We start from the raw sequence: 17,787 nt of genomic DNA, 5'->3' as shown, positions 1-17,787 counted from the left end.
GGACTGAGCCTCCAAAATAGCCAAGAAGACTCTCCTTAAACTTTCCATAAATAAATAAAATATAGATAACACAAATTCATCTTTGTGCTGAGAATAAGCATGAAACACCACAACAAAAGGTATTTGTTTTGGAATCTTAAAAGGCCACTGCAATAGAAGTTTAGAATGAAAATGCCATATCAAGCATAACTATAATAAAAATCACTCATGAATAAGTGCATTCTGCTATGAAATAAAAATGGCAAAGCCAGATGTAGACAAAGAAGAATTCTGAAAGGTAACCAAGACAGTAAACATCAAATGAAGGATTATTCTTATTTGTGAAGAATCCATTCCAGCAAGAAATTGAACCAAGGACCTAGGATTCCAAAAGCAGTAAAGCAACCTACTGAACTGAAGGTAAATCTGCTTTCTCTTCCAATAGTCCTATCTGAGACCTGTAAATAAAAGAGAGGGAACAAAAGATACATGTATAACAGAGACTTTTTTTTACCCTTACAGGTCTTCCACGGGAGTACTGTCTAGAACTACCCGATTATCTTTTGAAACTCGTTCAAATCAGATACATTCACACCACCAGATGTGCACTGTCAAACATTCTGCTTCTGCCTCTTCACTTGCAATGCACTGCAACTCTCACACAGCATCCACATCTCTGCTATGCAACCAGAACGTTACAACACTACCTTTGAAACTGCACAAGTCACACTTCAGGTGACAAGGTAAGGAAGGTTATTGTTGCAGGAAAAGGTTCAGAAAACGCTAAAGCTCTGTAAGTATATAGATTGGCTGGATGAAACAGAGTAAGATTTCTTGGTCTGAAACTTTACCAGATCCAAAGCCTCCTCTCCCTCCTTCCCTGTAGTCAGTGAAAAATATATGTGCAAAGATGCAGATTATCGTGCTTTAATACACTCTTAGGCTCCAATTCAGCAAAGCACTTAAGCATGTACTTAAGTGTTTTGCTAAATCAGGTCCATAAAGTTACAGAAAGTAACCTTCTTAGGACAAGAGACTGTGTCTTTAAGGTGCAGCCTTGAGTAAGGGATGGTACATAGGGACCCCCCTTCCCAGGGGTGCACCAGGGGGCACTGTGTTAGTGCATGGAGGATGGGTCTATAAATCACAGAAATATAGAGCTGGAAGGGATCTCGAGACGTCATTTAATCCAGCTCCCTGTGCTGAGGAAGGGTCAAGTAAAACTAGATTATCCCTGACAGTTTTTTGTCCAACCTGCTTTTAAAAACCCCCAATGACTGGGATTCTACAACTTCCTATGGAAGCCTATTCCAGTGCTTAATTATCCTTATAGTCAGCAATTTATTCCTAACATCTAACCTAAATCTCCTTTCCTGCAGATTAAGCCCATTACTTCTTGTCCTACCTGCAATGGACATGGAGAGCAACTGATCGCAGTCCTCTTTATAACAGCCCTTAACATATTTGAAGACTGTTATCAGGTCCCCCCACCTCCCCAAGTCTTCTTTTCCCAAGACTAAACATGCCCATTTTTTTTTAAACCTTTCCACATAGGTCAGCTTTTCTAAACGTTTTCTCATTTTTGTTGCCCTCCTCTGGACTCTAAACTGTGGTGCCCAAAACTGGACACCGTATTCCAGCTAAGACCTCACCATGTCAAGTAGAGCAGGACAATTACCCCCCTTGTCTTCCATACGGTACTCCGGTTAATACATTCCAGAATGATATTAGCCTTTTTCACAGCTGCATCACATCAATGGCTCACATTTAATTTGTGATCCACTAAAACCCCCAGACCCTTTACCGCAGTGCTACTGCCCAACCAGTTTGGCCCTGCTTTGTAGCTGTGCATTTGATATTTCCCTCCTAAGTGTAATACAGTAAAAGCTGTTTTATCTGGCATATTGGGGGGAATGGAGGGTGCCGGTAAGTGAAAAATGCTGGTTAACTAAGAGGGAGGGAGTTTGGGTGTGGGAGGGGGCTCGGGACAGCGGCTTGAGATGCGGGAGGGGGTGCGGGGTGCCAGATCCGGCGGCCACTCATCTCAGGTGGCTCCCCATAAGCAGCAACCTGTCCCAGCTGCTCTTAAGAGAAGGCATGGCAGGCAGCTCTGCACGCTGCCTCCGTCTGCAGGCGCCACCCCCCACAGCTCCCATTGGCTGCAGTTCCCAGCCAATTGTCGCTGCATTGCTAGCGCTTGGGGAGGGGCAGGAGCAGTGCACAGAGCCACCTGACACGCCTTCACATAGGAGCAGCTGGAAGAGGTTGCTGCTTGTGGGGGGCTGCCCGTGGTGAGCAGCCCCTGGATCCGGCACCCCAGACCGCCTCCCCCATCCCAAGTCCCTTCCCGCACCCAAACTCCCTCCCAGAGCCTGCGCCCCAACCTCCTGCTGGCCTCACGCCAACTGGGCTATACACCAGAATTTCAATGAAAATCAGAAATGCCATTTTATAGAACTTTCTGGTTGGTGAAGTGTTGGATAAAACAGCTTTTACTGTATTTTGCACTTGTATTTACTGGATTTCACCTTGCTTATTTCAGACCAATCCTCCGATTTGTCACGGTCATTTTGAATTCTAATCCTACCATATATCCTCCTACTCTCTGGCCCTCCTGGCTCAATTGCTCCCAGGGAAAAGCATATCACCCCCTCAGCATCCAGTGCCATGACACAAAAAGTCTTAATGTGAGTAGTCCAAGGGGAGAGAGGGGGAAGTCCTCACTCCTTCCTAAGCCCTTGAATGGCCATGTCAGACCAAGACACGATCTGGTTGTCAGTGAGTAATTTTCAAACAATTTCTTTAAAACAAGGCAAAGGCATTTGTCCTCTTTCTGGACGTATAAACATGCCAACTATGATGGCTGTGAATCATCCAATCCCTTCCAAAGAAACACTGGTGAAAAAAATTTAACTGATTAAAAAAAAAAGTGTCCCACATATACACACATTTATTTCTTGGCAGAGAGCAAGTATGAGAAATTTCACCCCGAAAGTTAATTTTCGGAGAATGGTATGAGCGTCTGAGAAGAAAGGCTTAAGAAGGAAAGCGCCATCTCAACCTTACCTGTAGCATTAATGCTGTGAGGCTATAATGAAATGCTAAAGTGGCTGTAAGCAAAAGGGAGATGGAGGACTGAGTCAGGGAGAGCTGACACAGATGAACAGTCACTTCTTTGCTATTCAAAAGGTAAAAAAATATATATATATTTTTCCACGTGACAGAATTGTGTCTCTGTGTCATAAATTTCAGTAGGCAAGTGTCAATACCAGGACTGCTAATGCAGCCTCCAGATGACATTTAAAAAGAATAGTATTAAGTGCTCATACAGAAGGCTTGAGAGATTAGGCACTGTGGAGGTAAAAAGCCCATCTATTTACAACACAATAACTATAGTCACCATCTTGGACCCCAGAAATCTGCCTGCCAATACTAATGTGGTACAACCTGGCAGGACGCAGACACTTGTCACTAGTGCAATCAGACATGCTATATGCGCTAATAAGGAAGTGTAATCTTCTCCAGCCACAATACTGCTTAACTCATTTTATAACTCTGAGACAACACTTCCCAACTTCTGTCTAATTTTTATTTCCCCATGGGTAAAAATAAAACCACAGTTATTTTAGTGGGTGTTTTAGGGTTTGATTTTTTTTTAAAATTAGGTCTGTTACTACTTGAGGCTGGAATGTACCCAACAGAGAACCATAAAGGAAACAGGAAGTGATTAGATGATCACTAAACACAGGGCTGTAATGGGAACAGGAAGTGGTGATTGTTACTGATACAGGACCTCCACGGGCCAGTAAAACACTTCCGGAAAGTTTTTCCCTGCTGTCATCACTTGGGAGAGGAAATGGAAGAATTTGATGATAATAATAATATCAAGGAGCATTTTTAATTTTGAGAGAGAGGCTTACAGTGGCAGAACCTCCCCACAATTTAATGCTAGCAGAGACACGCTTTTGGCCTGCTTCTGTGAAATGCGGAACATCTCCAGACTCAAGCTGGAGTTGACGGTGCTCAGCACCTATCAAAATCTTGGCCTTTGTCTTATAAATGTTATTGATTGACACTAAAAGCAATCCAACTGAACAATTATCTGTACTTGTGCACAACGGGGAGCCTGAGCAAGTGGTGTGAATCCCCTGTGGGTTAAGCAGCCCATCTCTCTGGCCGTGGAGAGGGCTGGCACACTGTTGTGCAAGGGAGCCTGATGGATCTGGCACTAAAGAGAGCAAGAGTTGTGGATCCTCAAGTCTACAGTAGCAGCTGAAGAGTGGCTCTAGTCCTCCTCCAGTGCATGGGGACAAAATCTTTCTCCTGCCCCTGTGGAACCTCTGAGGGACTCAGGCCTTGCAGTGGGACCAATGCTGCACTTTGTAAGTGGAACGAAGGATGGAGAAGCAATTCTGAATTACTGCATAGCCCCCAGAGACTATTTCTGGAACCCAGTTGCTATCCTGCCATTAGATCAGATGGCACATGGCCACTTTTGATAATAGTTGGAAGAGGGGGTGACTGGTGTCATGAAGCTGGTCTACTTGTCACAAAGGCACTTCAGTCTGAGTCAGGGCTGCCTCCCCTATAGGGTCTTGGCTAGGCTCTATATCTGTTGCATCCACATAGTCTAGAAGATCGTGAGAGTCTGAAATTAAACTGAAGTAACAAACTCTTCTGTCTCGGAAAGCTGTCTCTGGAGCTGGAAACCATGCTTTTCTTTTTCTGTGTGTTCTCCTATTGCCTTTCTGATGGGCTTGCCACACAACTTGTTATCACTAAGCCTGGCTGTTTCAAGGATTTGGTGTGGGAGTCTCTTCACTACAGGTGAAGCCACTAGGGCCCCCTAGCCACAACAATAGAGGAAAAGGATCACACTGATAACTTTACAGCATCCAGGGGAGTATTAGCAATGAAAGAAGCAGCCAAAGATATTTTAGCTCAAGCAAAGCAGTAGAAGAAACAAATGTCAGCAAGGATGCCTTAAAAGTTCCTTGTTGGAAGGACACCCCAATCTTTCTGTCTCTATGACCCTGGGGAAGAAGTCTCCCCCATAGAGAATTACAGTGTCTTTAGCTGTTGAAGACTTCACAGAATTTTGTAAAATTGAATAGACTGCCTGTTATAGCAGCATCCATTGTAAAGTGTTCTCAACATGCCACAATAATACCTTCTGCTGGAGGATGGCTCAGACTTTGAGGAGAAAGAAAGACTTGGGTTGTGGCTTGCTCCTCCTGAAGCTCCAAAGTCAGTATTAATTAGCTTATTATTCTCTGGGGGCAGTGGGATGTGTTTATAAGGAGAAAAGGGCTGAGAATCAGAGCAGACTAAAACTGTATCTCTGGGTTGGAAGAGAATGACATAGGTGCCCTTTCCAACTCAAAGTCTTTCTGCTCTGCAGTATTTAACCCCATCCTTTGCACCAGGAACGGTGAATGGCTGAAGTGTTAAAGGAGATAGGTATCTTTGTTGCCACTGGCAGCTCCTTCACTGTGTAGCGATTGTTTGAGAGATCTCCTACAGTGGAGAATTTTCTCTATGTGGAGACCCAGAAAAAGAGAGGAACCCAACTAGAGGGAGTAAGAAAAACTTCTTGGGAGGGAATCCCTGCTGCTTTCCACACTGCAAGAGAAATCTACTTTAAAACCTTGAGGGGAACCCTTGTAATAGCCACAACGGAGGGCTGACTCTCCAAGGATGCAGATACACTAGGGACAGACTCTTACCTGGTTTCTAATGACAGTCACAGATAGAAGCATCTCCTTATCTGCTTCCTTTATCTGCTCTGCTACCTCAGGCTTAGCACAAAATAGGGAGGTATACATGCTCCGGTGGTGGAGGAAAAGGCATAGAGTGGTTGCCCTGCCTAGCAGCTGTATCAGCAGGCAGTGCTCACTTCTGTTAAGATTCTAAGGTGCTCTAGCAAGTCGTGTCATGGAGCAGTATTGTCAGCCAGGCTGGTGTGGTAGTTAGACCAGCATAGAGCCTTGGCTTTGGTAGGCTTGTCTGCCATTTTGGATGCCACAGTTGAGGGTAATCAGAGTATGCAGAGGCAGCCCTCTCCTATTGCCAATAATTTGTTTTGAAAGTATCTCAGCACCTGCTATAATTAACATTAAATCAATGGTTTCTGGTTACGTCTAAGGAAAATAAAGTGTTGTTGAGAATGTCCAAAACTGTAGACTGGACTGTCTCTGAGCCTGTCTGTTGCCTAAACAGCCACAGGACACTGGTCAGAATGAGGTGAAGGGAAGAAGCAAATCACGTGTGGCTGCTGCCTCATCAGTTCTGCAGACTGCTGCCTTTCCTGGGATGAGTGTAAAGGTAACCCAGCTACGAGGATTTCTGGCCACGAACTCACTGCAGAATGCAATAACTTGATGGCAGAATCATTAAAATCCACTGACTTGAATTACAAGGCCATTGAGACCCACAGAGGATGTTGGATCCATCACTTCGTAGGACTATTTTATTTAGCTTGCGTGACATATAAAGCTTTTTTTTTTTGGATGGTTGGAGGCGATGATGCAGGAGAATATGGGAGTTATTTTTTATTTGTATTTGCTTCAAATTTATCCCCCTCGTTGTGCTTCCCCTTGAGAAGAAAGGAAATTTTAAAATAATAAAAAACCTCTTAGCCCATCCTTCCCACTATCCACTGATTTCTCTCCAGAGCTGTAAAATCCAGTTGTTCAAATGCTGAAGAGAAGGGCTAAAACTGGAATCTCATTTTGAATGTCATAAATCAACAATAATTAAAACAGATGTATGATCAAGACTCCAGTCTTTCATTAAGAGTTTCAGGGAAGGTGGGGTTTTCCATATTTAGCTAGGTTAGGTATGACCTTGTTTCAAGATACAGTACTTGTTTAACCAATTGAAATCATTGTTAATTGGCCCTGTACATGCATTTGGGCACTAATGGGAGAGGAAGCTATTTAGTGCTGGAAGAAACAAGGTCAAAGGCTGAAACATTCTAAGCCAACCGTGATATCAATACACAAAACAAAACTTGTAATTATCTCAGGGCATGATTTCACCACCCATACTCAGCCTGTGCAGTGCCTTACTCAGTAAGCCGTTGCGTTGAAATCATAGAGCAAGGTACTATTCTATGAGTGAAGATGGCAGGATCAATGTGCTGCTAGACTCCTTGAGACAAATTGATACCTGCTGTATCTCCATTCATTTCCAGGGTTTATTCCATGGATGAATTTGGCACACTGCGTAAGGAAATACACAGGTGTTTGGCATTAGATGCATCTCTGGTATCAATACCCGACCCTTGAGTAATACATCCCATACCTTACTTGGAATAGGTACTTTATACAGTCTATTTGGTCTTGTGGATAACTCAATGATGATCAGTTTTTGTCCATTTTGTGTTTAATTATGTAACACAACTGTTGATTGAGTATTTTCCAACAACTAACAAGATGAAGGGCTTGAATGACACTTTATGCTGTTATGTGCCAGTTAGTGGGATACAGCTATGACTGAGACCCTGAAACTGGGTTACACTCTTCAGATGGGGCAAAACATGACTGAAAAAAGAAATTACAGCAATGAACACCACGTTCTTCTGTTTGCAAAAGCCAAAGGGGTCTGTCTTATCATGCAGTGATTGCTAACGTTAGTGAACTCACCTTCTCAGATGAATGCAGGAAAGCCCCATAAAGGAATCTGGGGCTCAATGTTGCAGAACTACTAGATGACTTTGTATCCCACTAGTAGGTATATTTATACCAGAGTGTTTATGGGACGAGGACTCAGCTGAATTTACAAAGGAAAACTAATAGAGTTCCATTTGGTAAAGTGTTTCTTCGGAACTGCCAGCATTATTTTGAAAGCCTATGATTTTGCTATTGCATTAAAACCAAGACAGCCCTATCCCAGGTAAGTCCCCATCACTCCTTTATTTTCTCTTAATGTAAAACAGAAATGAACTCTGCTGGTCTCAGCTTGCAGATTTAAAAATGGGATAGGCTAAAATTAAAAACGGAGATCCATCACCCCCGAGTTCTGCATAGTCCATGAAGCATATGTGCAGCCTTTAGTGCTCACAATAAGCATCCCTCAAAGTGATGTGTGCAATAGATTCACCTGCCCCAAAGGTCTGGCTTTTTGGGTCAGGAACTGTTTTTTCCTCTATTTGTACAGAGCCTATCATAGTGAAATAATGACATCTCTCGGCAGTACTGCAATATAAATTAACAGTAATACTATCCAATTTGAAAATACCACATTAATACCAGAAAAGCAAGATGGCTTACTATGTAAAAGAGAAAATGTTATGTTATATTAGGAGCTGGCATAGACGCCAGATCAACTGAGTGGTAGCTGATAGGGTGGAATTAGCAAGTCCGACGAATTCCCTTCTGAACAATGCTATGAAAGGGAGCGCCTGGCAGGCTCAGTCATAGTGATAGAGTCAAGTGAGTGATGAAAAAGAAGACTAGTGTTGGGCAAGCATTAGACCTGCAGTGGGCTGCGAACGGCTGATATGGATGAATGAAACTCCTCCCTAAAATGCTTCATAGATTATGCTGTGACACCACTGCATGGCACAATGTCTGTGGAATAGTCAGCATTAGCTAGCCCTACCCAAAATCAAATGCCTTATCTCTCTGGTGTGCCTAATTTTCACGTACCCCATAACTCTGCTATGTTCTTTTGCCCTGCTCTCTAGCAAGCCAGAGCTCTGTAATGCTACAGCATATTACAGCTCTTGACTGACTTGACTTAAACATGACACAAGAATAGACTTTAACACAAAACCAAAGGCTTAACCATTTGGACAATTCTTAAGCCTTGGCCCATAGCACTGGGGACCCTGTGTTATTCAGTTAAAAGTCTATTTGAATTTCCTAAAAATTGACGGATGTGGCACTGAATAAATATCAGGCTAAGGGTCTGATCTGTCTTGATCATGAGCCAACACAGTTGCACAAAGTGTACAGCAGGACAGAATTAGTCCCCAAGGACCTGATCCTGCAGCATCCATTGAGTCCAACGCAAAGCTTCCACTGACTACATCAGCACAGGACCAAGCCTTAAAGGGCCAATTCCACAAGGTACCGGTGCCTCCTGGTGCCCTGTCTTCCACAATTACTTTAGTGAGAGATGAGAAGCCTTGCAGGACAAGGTCCGAAATTACTGGGATTAGCTCTTTCAATTGCCAGGAAATGTGTCATGGTGCTCTGGTCCACAGACAAGTTACCAACATTTAATGAATTGGTAAAAATAGCTTAAAGTCTGTCACACTAGAACAGTTTCCTTATGGGGCTAGAGGCTGTCCATACATATTCAAAATGATTTGGAATATTTATCTGGACTATGCTTCAGAATGTTGAAAGGTGCTTCTGCTTCATGATCCATAATGCATCATGCTAAAGCAGTTCTTGCACTCTGCCTAGTGAAAATAAAGTAGAATATAAACAGCTCAAAGTTGTTTCCTGAGTGGTACTCTCTCTTTGCTGGCAGTTTGGGAGGCGAAAGAGCAGATGTTAATTAAAAACTGCTAATAAAGATCATTAAAATAAAAAGAAACTGCATGTGGTAAAGATCACAGCACAACTTCAAATGCAATATTTCAGGGGAGGAGTGAGAGAGAGATCTAAAGGAAATGAAAGTATGAATAAATAAAACAGCAACAGTTTCGTCCACTTTTCCCCCACTTGCAACGTGGGGATGGGGAAAGGATGTTTCTATATTACATTCCTGTCCTAGACAGCATGAATAATTAGCACTTCAAAATACTGTGATGGGTGTTCCAATATAAACGACTCATCATGGGTAGCAAGCTAGGAGATAGTTAGTAAAAGAAAATTAGGGGGAAAGGTGAAGCTCTGCAAAAGAAAGGGAAGATTGGCGCAGCAAAGGAGTCTGCATTGATTTATCACTGGTTCAGCATGTTCGCCTTTCAGCCCTGCTGCATGTAAGTCTAGCAATAGAGGCCAGCAGGTCCCATTACCACTTTTAAGGTTTCAGAAAGACGGAAGAAAAGCATTTGGATAGGGGGAATAAAACCACTCGATTTCAGCACCATGGACAGGGAAAATATTTTTGATCAGCCTGAAAATCAAAGGCAGAATCTCTGAAGTAAGTAATGACAGGTTTCAGAGTAGCAGCCGTGTTAGCCTGTAGCCGCAAAAAGAAAAGGAGGACTTGTGGCACTTGTACTCCTTTTCTTTTTGCGGATACAGACTAACTAACACGGCTGCTACTCTGAAACTTGTCATTATGCAAGGCACTGAATTTAGCCATATGGAGTGGATTTTTTAAAATTTGTTCGTCTCTAAGGTGCCACAAGTACTCCTTTTCTTTTTGAAGTAAGTAGAGCATTTATCCCTGAATATCTGCCTTAGACATTATTGGAATATGGTGAGCCAGGGCTCAGCGATGCCACCTGGCAGGTATTGGTTCCCCAGATATTAGTACACAGCAAGACAGCTGGTGACTGAGTAGAAGCCACTGAGCCTAAAACATTTCTTGTTAATTCATTCATGTTCTTTTATTCTCTTCTGCTAAATGACAACAGCTTCCAAAAGGAACCTAAGCCCGGGTTTCTCAGTCTTTGTCATACTCTGAGCAGTGGAAGCACTACCCATGACGCAGACCAGTTATTTGCCAGTTACTATTATGCATGTGAGAACTCAGACTTCCAGCTTCAATGATTAGTACAGTAGGGTCCTCAAAGCTGAGGTTCTGTGTTGAGCCTCAAGCACCACTGCTGTCCTTCATGCCTTAAAGGGCTAATGCTCTAAGTTGCCATGGATTTACGGTTGCTCTTAACTCCAGTTTCACAATCATGAGAGTTTGAACAGCTCCAAGATTAATAGAATTTTATCGAGAGCACAATTAAAGGTGAAGCTGAGGTGATACACGATGGCTGCTTTGCATCACTCAGATAGATTATACCAGTGAATCCATTGAGGTCTCAATCTGATAAACTAAGACAGTTGCCCAGAAAGGTTAGGAAATTCTGACTAGTCCAGTTAACATTCTCTACCAGATTTTCTAAATGAATACAATCCCCCTTCCCAGTCCAAATATACCACTTCCTAGGAAGAAAAGATGGACTCACAAAACTAAAATGGGCATCAATCAGTTTCCACCTATTTAATACTTTTCATTTGTATAGCACCTTCCATATCAAGATGACTAAGCGCTTTATAAATATCAACAAAGTACATCTCACAACACTACTGTGAGATAGTTAAGTATCATTATTCCCATTTTACAGAGGGGAAGCCTGAGGCACACAGAGTTTTAGTGATTTGTCCGATGTCACACAAGAAGTCTTTGGCAGAATCAGGAATAGAATCTAGATCTCCTGGCTCCCAGGTGTTTGTCCTCACCACAAAACAATCATTTTACATTTTATATAACTTATTCTTCACCTGGCAGAATGCTGTGTCACATTTTTCTCAATAAAAGCACGTTAGAGCTCCCTGAAGTGTTCTTGATGGCAGTCTCTCTCTATTCAGAACAGCTGAGTGAGAGAGCAACATTATTCAGCTCAGGTGAGATATCTTCCAAACATGAAATATTGAAGTATCCTTCCATCACTTTATTCAGAAAAAATGTTTAATGAAATTTCAGGGAATTACAGAAAAATGTGAGCAACAGTTTTCTGAAAAAGCATAGTTCTAAGCCATAAAACAAACATTCAAGAGGAAGATTGTTAGTAATGTAGGATTATTTCAAGGTCTCACATGTCCTTGTTGGCCAAGAAGGAATTCTACCCTTCAGAGGCAAATCTCATAGAAAAGAAATTGTGTTCATAACCAAAATTCCAGGAGACTAATTCCAACACTACCACCTCCTCTGACCAGATTCTGTGGCCATTATACAATTGTTACTCTTTTTTCTTACTCAAGGCCATTTGCGCCATTAATGTCAATAAGAATTTGTTTAAGAACTTAAAGAAATACTCAGCATGGCGATAGGAGACTTTATAATACACACACACACACACACACACAGAGAAACTGATAAAGAACTGTAAATGAGCAAATTATTAGAAACAAATAATCTATTTGATGTATTTTCCCTTTCTTCTTCTTTTCTTGAACAAATTGCAGAGTTTATTTGCTAAACAAGATTATGCATGAATTTCTTTAGCAAATAATTTTTGGTCTGCAGGTTGGTAGAGCTGCAGTTATTACAAGCAAGTACACAAGCTGTGCTGTAACGTACATAACTGGTGTAACCAACCAAATACAAAAGAAGCAGTGTCACGCAGCACATAACTAATCAATACAACAAACTGTGGCTCAGAATTTGCTTTCGGGAAACATTCAAGCGAACAGTGCACTTTTCACAGGAATTTATAGCTAGCGAAGCTCAAACATTTAAAAGTTGCCAGAAAGCAAACACAAAAGCATCCTGAACACCATCAAACTGAAAGTTGGTTTGGGAATTTGAGTCAATCTTTGCGGAAGATTTTGTTTTCACTCTCTGTTCATCTCTAGTAAGAACCTTGAAACCTGACCGACTTAGTCTTAGTAGGGGTGAGGGAGAATAAGTGATCACTCAAACAACTTGCGTACTTGATTCTCTTCCTATGACATTCCAAAGAAGGGATGTTATGAATATAAATGGAACATTTCAATTTATAGAACATATTAATAATTAATTATTAATTACACACTACTAACACCTTCCCTGTGCCCCCTCCTCAGGTTCTTTAATGATCTAACTGTGAGGAGATCACATTTTCTTGAGGATTCCTACAGGGAATAAAATGTAACCCTACTTCTCTTGTATCGTCATTCTTATTTCCCTGCCTCCCAGAGTTACAGACCCGTCTTGCCCTTTCACTCTTGCTACACATGCCTCAGGGCAGGTAAGCTTAGCTCTGGAGTCCAAAAGAAAATAACAGGCATAACCAAATGATTAAGATATAAAAACAGAGATCAAGCCAAGAAAGCCCCATAGCACTGACCCAGTGGGAGAACAACAAGCAACTGTCATTTGACAGGTGATAATAACTGTTCAAGGGAGATGAAAGGGGGTACAGATTGTCATTCACTATTAGCTTTAATGCTATTGATGACCATTTCCCAAACAAGCAAGTTACTGGCTTAATTAGGCTTCTACAGTAACCTAAAAAAGTGAACAGCTCACAGCCCCCACCCTCCGACTGTGCAGTAGAAACACAAAGCACTTTCCATGAGCTTGACAATGAAGGTGTTTCTCTTTGATAGGCTTACAACACAGCAAGAAGCCATCTGCAGCCTGGGAAGACACAAGGCAGAGTCTGATTAGTAATTCCGTGCAGGTTTCTTATCGTCCATCACCATCCTCCCCTCCCCCTTATTCCCTAGGAAGATGAGTTCCATATTCAAAGCAGCCTGGGGTCTTCAGCAGAGAAATGTGCATGATTTCTACTTGGCATTAAAGCAGGAATAGAACTCCCAAATTACAGCATCTGCTTACAACCCTTGAGATGGGGCCAGCACCACAAGGGATGCAGAGGGTCCCATAATTCATTTCACCAGCGGCATCAGAAGCAGGGGAAGTTAAATGTGTCACTCCATCACAGTGAGGCAGTGGGGTGGGGGAAGCCATCATTCATTCTGTCAGCTGCCACCTCCCTTCACTTAGCATCAGCAGGAGAAAATGGGGAAGATTTCCTATAACCATATGAACACCACAGTGGGGTTTGGAGGACCTTCTGAGTTTCCTTTCTAATTCATGCATTAATTGTCTGCACCTGCCCTTCTTGGTTCCTCAGTCTGCTGCAGCCTTCTCCAAATTCTAACTGCCTGGTCCTACAATTCTTACTAATATGCATAATCTTGCTGGCCTCAGTGAGACTACCAGTGCAAAGGACTCTTTGCATGAGTAAGGACAGCAGAACTGGAGCTTATCTGAATACAAGCAATTATAATTAATAGCATGTGGCATTTGTTCCAGCATTTTTAAACCCTTCTCCCTTGACTTCCATAATGGACAAGGAAGGATTTTTTGCTGAATCATTTTTTGATTCAAGTTAGTTTGGGACTTACTCTTCTATTAAGAAGCCTTTTTAAATGGATCCCCTCCCAACCATGTCTCCACATGTACCTATGCCTACACTATTGTTCTGTGCATTTCGTTATTTGCCTGAGCTCAACTCAGAGATTTTCGGGACAGGGATCCTGTGTTTTTCAGTGCTTTGTAAAGGGTTAGGGACATGAATAGTGCTATATAATTAGGTTTAGAAGGATTAGATATTTATCAGTAAATATTGATAAATGTCAATTTCATCGTACACAAGCACACACACAAACTGACAAAAATATTTCCAGTAATAATAACTGAAATTTGCAGATAGGTAAAGTAAGAAAAATGCTGCTTGAGAACTTACTAGAGCTTGATTTAAGGATATTTACTTTGTATATTTTGACATGTGATGTTCCCAATTCGTGTTTTCATGGTTATAAAGCTTTAGCTTATTGAATCTCAACATCTGTGATCATTAAATAATTGTCTGCCCCCCCCCAATAATTTCCTCTGAAAATTTAAATCCATAAAAATGCTTCGAATAGATAATTTTCCACAACTGTGAAAATGTAAAATGAATAAAAATGGAAAAATGCTTTAAAATAAACAAAATAAACCAAAATTATATATATAAAAAAATCAAATGATGCCAATCCTATGTATAATAAACAATAATAGCTTGACAGCAGTAATGTCTTTGGGAATGCACTACCCTAACCTCACCATTTCCCCCCAAGGTGCTTGTTTTGGGGGGGATTTCTCAGGACTTATAGTGGTACCATGGGTCACAGATGCAAATGCAAAAAGACAATGAATAAAAAAAAAGGAAAATGGGAAGTCTGAAAAGATTGCCTTTCTTGAGCCCTGCCATTGTCCAGATGCACTTGAGATACGAATAAAATAAATCCCCTCATTTTTTGTTAATAAATTGAATTTTATTTTATGTTACTTTTTCCCTTCTATGATAGAGATGAAGGGTTGTCAGATGAGATGAAAACTCTGGCATTTCAATTTCCCAATGCAAGCACATACACAAGGAAGCAGCCAATTTCTAGGAACCTACAGAAGCTAAATAGGATGTTTTCATTTTGTTCCATAATTGCAAAAATACACACACACACACGGCCACCAAAGAGCAGAGTCAGCAGTTGAAATAACTCTCTGAACCTTGCACAACTTTTGCCTTTCTTTTTCCTCCTACCCCAGATACAGAAAACGCCATAAATAAATCACAATATTAACAGATGCTCTAATGCAGGTTCTGTTCCCTCACTGTAAATCTTCAAGCACTCATCAAGAGCTAATTTTGCTCCTTTCCCGAGATTGGAATCTTAAGGAAGGAACTAGTCCACTAGCCTCTTGAAGAAACACTCTTAACACAAGGCATTTTTTTCCTTGACAGAGGTAACACACTATCTCATTTGTAACTGTTGAAACATTTTATTTTTTAAATTGATTTATTTATTTATGCGTTAGGGCTACATCTTTGACAGATTTGCACTGTATTTTTTCCTATGGCTTGAGCAGCTAAATTCAGTAGCCTTCGGCCTTGGACAATCTGTTCCATGTTGCCACAGGTGCTCCTGCAGACAATATGGACAACTGAAGGTTAACATGAGAAAATGCATCACTCTATGTGCCAGATAGCCACTACTTGTGTGCACACAGTTGTAACAAAATTTGACACAAATAGGCCCAGAATCCAAAGCATCTTTTCTTCCAGGTGGAACTTAACAATAGGGTTACAGCACCAAATGCATGCAGGGCCTGATTCCAAGTCAGCTGACACAAATCAGAGTCTTTCCATTGACTTCACTAGGCTTTCCATCGGACACACAGGGAGATAGCTTCAAATCTGTTTCATGGCCTGTGTGTGAAATGGGTTTAGAGGTCAATAATGACTCAGAAAAGGTGGAAGTATTCAGTAAATACTTCTGTTCTTTATTTGGGAAAAATAGATGATGTAGTCATACAATATGATAATACCCCTTTCTTTTCTGCAAGTATCTCAGGAGGATGTTAAACAGCAGTTACTAAAGTTAGACATTTTAAAATCAGCAGGTCCATATTACTTGCATCCATTAAAAAAGAGCTGACTGAGGAGCTCAATGGACCATCAATGTTGACTTTCAATAAGTCTTGGAACACCAGAAGACTGGAAGAAAGCTAAATAAATATTTGAGACAGGCAGCTATGCCATCATTCTGAGGAATGTTGGTGTATAGTAAGGTGACACCTTCCTTATACATATTTACAGGACAACGGCAATGGTATGCACCCCAAACACATTGCCAAACTCATCCATTTCATTCATACCAATAACAGTTTTATATTCAACAACAAACACTTTGTCCAAACATAGGAACAGCCATGGGGTGCTTGGATGACTCCCCAATATGCCAACTTCTCTGTGGGCCACCTTGAGGAAGAATTTCTAGATAAACGCATGATGAAACCAATGATATACCTGAGACATTGAAGATATTTTCATCCTCTGGGCAGACAATTTAAACTCCCTCCTAGATTTCCACCACCATTTCAACCACCACTTCCAGCCCATTAAACTCTCTCTGGAACACGCCTACTCAGCATCAACTTCTCGGACACCACAATCAGCTTCAACAAGGGAAACCTACAGACAACTATAAACAAGAAACCCACAGATCCCCACACCTACCTTCATAGATCCAGGAATCACCCCAAAACACCAAGAAATCTGTTATTTACAGCCAGGCACTCAGATACCACAGAATATGCTCCAGGAGAAAGTCCAGGATATAGACCTTGACACACTCAAAACTGCCTTCACCAAACAAGTACACTTCACCAGAGAAGTAGATCACATCATGGAACAGGACAGCCAAATACCCCAAGAGAACCTGCTTCAATACAGAAATAAAAAACCCATCTAACTTCACACCCCTAGTTGCTATCTACCAACTGTCATAAATATAAAGGGAAGGGTAAACCCCTTTGAAATCCCTCCTGGCCAGGGGAAAGCTCCTCTCACCTGTAAAGGGTTAAGAAGCTAAAGGTAACCTCGCTGGCACCTGACCAAAATGACCAATGAGGAGACAAGATACTTTCAAAAGCTGGGAGGAGGGAGAGAAACAAAGGGTCTGTGTCTGTCTGTATGCTGGTTTCTGCCAGGGATAGACCAGGAATGGAGCCTTAGAACTTTTAGTAAGTAATCTAGCTAGGTATGTGTTAGATTATGATTTCTTTAAATGGCTGAGAAAAGAATTGTGCTGAATAGAATAACTATTTCTGTCTGTGTATCTTTTTTGTAACTTAAGGTTTTGCCTAGAGGGGTTCTCTATGTTTTTGAATCTAATTACCCTGTAAGATATATACCATCCTGATTTTACAGGGGGGATTTCTTTATTTCTATTTACTTCTATTTTTTATTAAAAGTCTTCTTGTAAAAAACTGAATGCTTTTTCATTGTTCTCAGATCCAAGGGTTTGGGTCTGTGGTCACCTATGCAAATTGGTGAGGCTTTTTATCCAACATTTCCCAGGAAAGGGGGGGTGCAAGTGTTGGGAGGATTGTTCATTGTTCTTAAGATCCAAGGGTCTGGGTCTGTAGTCACCTAGGCAAATTGGTGAGGCTTTTTACCAAACCTTGTCCAGGAAGTGGGGTGCAGGGTTTTGGGAAGTATTTTGGGGGGAAAGACGCGTCCAAACAGCTCTTCCCCAGTAACCAGTATTAGTTTGGTGGTGGTAGCGGCCTGTCCAAGGATAACGGGTGTAATATTTTGTACCTTGGGGAAGTTTTGACCTAAGCTGGTAAAGATAAGCTTAGGAGGTTTTTCAT

At 41.6% G+C, this 17,787-nt stretch overlaps 1 protein-coding gene across 10 annotated transcripts in view; it reads right to left on the bottom strand.

The window, feature by feature from the left end:
* The window catches only part of BRSK2 (BR serine/threonine kinase 2), a 485,481-nt gene that overhangs the window by 312,144 nt on the left and 155,550 nt on the right, over positions 1 to 17,787 (bottom strand). The window lies entirely within an intron of this gene.

This window comes from Lepidochelys kempii, chromosome 6 (genome assembly GCF_965140265.1).
Source record: "Lepidochelys kempii isolate rLepKem1 chromosome 6, rLepKem1.hap2, whole genome shotgun sequence".
Taxonomy (NCBI): Eukaryota; Metazoa; Chordata; order Testudines; family Cheloniidae; genus Lepidochelys; species Lepidochelys kempii.
Note: the sequence above shows the minus strand (reverse complement) of the source record. Positions and strands in the feature narration are given on the sequence as shown.